Here is a 3,982-nt window from a genome sequence, read left to right on the forward strand (position 1 = left end):
TAGGGCAAAACTAGCATGCAAGAAATGGCCCTAAACATGAGATTAAAAAGAAACTCATAGCTGCTGGCCCCAAACAGGTTAGGGTCCTTCAACAATGTTGAAGAGGGACCCAAAATATGATGTTTTACAGTTTATGGCAGCCCCAAAAACAGTATACAAATATATTAGAAATGCAATGCAAAAATGAGGCTCAAAAGTGGCTATAACATGAGGTATGCAAAATATTCACCAAACAGCCAAAGACCCTTAATGAAACATGTTAATAAGGTCAAAAAAAGACTATTTATAGGCCTGTAAAATGGCCAAAAACAAAAGCATGATAGGCTAACAAAACATGCAAGAATGGGGACCAAAAGAGAGATATAACATGAAGTGGCATATGGAGGTCCCAAACCATGAAAGGACCTAAATGAAACATGAAGAATGGACCAAAATAAGACTATTTTCAGAACTGTAAAATGGCCAAAAACGAAAGCATGATAGGCTGCCAAAGCATGCAAAAATGGGACCAAAAAAGGAGTATAAAGGCAAGTATAGCATGGAGGTCCCAAACAGTGTTGAGACCTTCTTCAATGTTGAAGAGGGGCTCAAAATAAGCCTATTATCAGTTTACAACATGCTCCAAAACAAATCACACACAAGCTAAAAATATCATGCAAGAAAATGACATTTTAGAGGGATAATGAAGCAAGTGCAAGATGGAGGGCTCAAACAGGGTTGAGCCCTTAATGAGACATGAAAATGAGATCAAAAGAAGGCCACTTTCAGTTATGGCCGGAGCTCAAAGAAAAAAGCATAGATGGCTAAGAAATATTGCAAAGAAAAGCTCAAAAAAGGGGAAATGGCAACTCACCCTTGGAGACAAGTCTTTTGTTGCTTCTTGGACCAATTTTGATGACTCTAAGCTGCTGGAATTCTTCCCCTTGCTGCTGAAATGGAGTGGTGGTGGTAGAGCTTGGTGGTGATGAAGAAAACAAGGTGTAGGACTTAAGGATTTTTAGGAAAATGAGGAAGATGGAGGGAGATATGTGTATTGAGGCTTGAAGACAATTTTTTCTAACCCCAAAATATGATATTGCCTGCTGGTTGTATGGACCAAAAAGGGGGTGTAAAGGTGGGGGAAAAGGAGGCCAACTTTCCCCCACAAAATATCCCCTGGATACAGATATTTTCCGGGGGATAAAGCTATACAGCTGTAAAGTGAACAGTGTGAGGATTACGGCCGGCCACACTCTATAGCCGGCCGGCTAGGGTTCAAAAGGGTCAAGCTGGTTTAGTGGCCGGCCACCACATGATGGTGTCCTCCCATGTGTGTACATCACAAATATGTGGTTGAAAGTCCAAGAAAGTGGCTCAAGGGTGTTCAACATTAGCTCGGAAGGAGGGGTTCAAAAGGGTCAGGTGGAATTACTGGCCGGCCACCAATTTTTAGGGTCCTCCCATGTGTGTACATCACAAATATGTGGTTCAAAGTTCAAGAATGTGACCCCAAGGTGTTCAACATTAGCCCGGAAGGAGGGGTTCAAAAGGGTCAGGTGGAATTACTGGCCGGCCACCAACTTTTAGGATCCTCCCAAGTGATAAAACAGAGGTACCTGCCAAAAATGAACGAAAACCGTTGCAAAACGAATGTTCGGGGGCCAAAACGCGCAGTTCGAGGTCCCGAAAATGGGCTGTTAAGCACCGAAAGTGGTATTCGGCCACGAAGTGGGTTTCTCAGACCCCAGTGTCCCTCAAAAGGGAGTATAAAGGAAGTATGCCAAGAATCAGAACAAACGAAGATGGTTAGGCGGTCCCGAACCGAGGCACATGGCCAACGATCCCGAAAAACCGGAAATCGGACTTCGAAATGGGCAAAATAGCCTGCGGCCACAAAATGTAGCCTACGGACATTGAGAGATGGTCTACGGGACCTCTCCCTTCCCTCAGGAAAAGAAACTGAGAAAATCGAGCCTGGTTCGCAAACCGAGGCAAGGTACAAAAGAAGGTTCAGAAGTTCGGAGGCAGGGCTCACGGCCGCAACTCTGAAACTTCTGAACGAGCACATTATGCAACATCACCAAACGCTCAATCAGTGACGTCTGAGTCTTAAGGTCGGTCAAAAATGGGGTGCCTACAATATTTTAAAAGGGCATATAAATGAAACTCTCTTTTAATTGGCATCGCATGGTATTTGCATTTGACATTTGGAATCTTGCATAAATGTATATACTTTGTAAGAATTCTTTACTGGGCTTTATGTTCACCATTATGAGATTTTGGTGCAGGAAAAGATGTGGTGATCCCGCCAAGTTGAGGGTGTGGATATATATTTTGAGAAGAGTAGATGACTCTATTTTTGTTGTGATTTAGTTGCTAGCCAAGGGCTATTCATGTATGGGTTCGAGAGGCCATTTTTGTGTAACCGGGCTAAGGCCTTGGAAAATTGTAAGCCCATGAGGGCATTATTTTATTTTTGGAACATGATGCTCTACATGCTATAGATTTATGTATTTCTATATCATGGAATGTATAATCTGCATGTGGAACTTTGTATAAACCTTGTTGATTGATGGTGCAATAAAAGGAGTATTGTTATTATTGTTTAGTGGACGTGGATTGATGTATGAGAGTTATGTTGGATTATTTCGAGGCGTTACAAAGGTCTACACTTTGGTAGATACTGTTGGTTTTGGGCTCTTTTACTCCGGGCTCATGCAGATAAAGGTTGAGTCTTGGCTTTACAGGCCTTGGTAGAGAGATGGTGGGACACCACTAGCTCATTTCACTTCTCTTCTACCAAGGAGATGACACTAACCCCGTATGACTTCTCGATGTTGACCAGTCTGCGGGTTGGGGCCCAGTCCCTTTCGATCTAGATATGACTCAGTGGAGAGATGCACAGCTCCAGCTTCTCGAGGCAATCCCGGACACCACTAGCCATGGGATGGTGTGCTACAGCTAGTTCTTGGAGCACTTCTCCGGCACACAGCTAGCCACTGCACATGAGGTTGCTCAGTACACTCGTGGTGTCCTCATATATCTTCTTGGTACTATCTTGTTTCCAAACAGGGAAAATACTGTGGGATTATACATTCTCGGGGCACTGGTACATCTTCTTCGGGTAGCGGATTATGATTGGGGTGGCGCAATGCGGATTCACTCGGCGACTACTGGAGGGTTTAAAAGGTACATCTTACGCTCACTTTTCTGATATGCTTTACATTCTGTTCACTATTGTGTTTCCTGCTTATTTGATCTGTTTTCTTATGTTATCTATCTGTCTTGGATTTATAGCTCTGGGTCTACACATATTTCACTTCGTTGGCCCCAATTCCAGTGAGGCCGATCAAGTTGTTTGTATCACGTTCTCGGTACTACAACTTGCGATTTGAGTGGCGTTGCCTTGTAGATCGCACATTCCCATATTTTCGCAATTTCTTCGACACTATCACGACAGATCAGGTATTGCACTGTTTCCTATATCATATGGTCATTCTTATACTATTGTACTGTTGTACTGTACCACTGTTGCATTGTATATAGCGATCCCGGTTATCCCTTTACTGTTCTGTTGTATTCCGGACTCGGTTCCGTGAAGTTGTTAGTGGTATCTATCTTGTTGTGTCCTTTAATTCCACTTGATTGAGTTTTAGGATGTTTTGAACAAGGTTGTTACAGGTTGGTTAGGCCTTGGTTTCAATTCCTTGTTGTTCAGTTTTTAGGCGTTCCGCTCGAGCGGGTATTGCACACCTCCAGCATTTCAGGTTCCTGCAAAGCTTCTGCAGATGTGATTTCTGCGCTCGAGCGGGTTTGTTTACGCTCGAGCGGTGGCGCTCGAGCGGGTCGTTTGGCGCTCGAGCGGGTAGTACTTTCTGGGTGTAAGTTCTGGGAGGTGGAAATCTGCGCTCGAGCGGACTGGTTTTCGCGCTCGAGCGGAAGTGCTTTATTCTTGTGTCTTGGCGCTCGAGCGGGCCTTATTGCGCTCGAGCGTGTCCAGATT

Source organism: Camellia sinensis, chromosome 10 (genome assembly GCF_055761805.1).
Source record: "Camellia sinensis isolate YWXY chromosome 10, ASM5576180v1, whole genome shotgun sequence".
In the NCBI taxonomy this organism is placed as follows: Eukaryota; Viridiplantae; Streptophyta; class Magnoliopsida; order Ericales; family Theaceae; genus Camellia; species Camellia sinensis.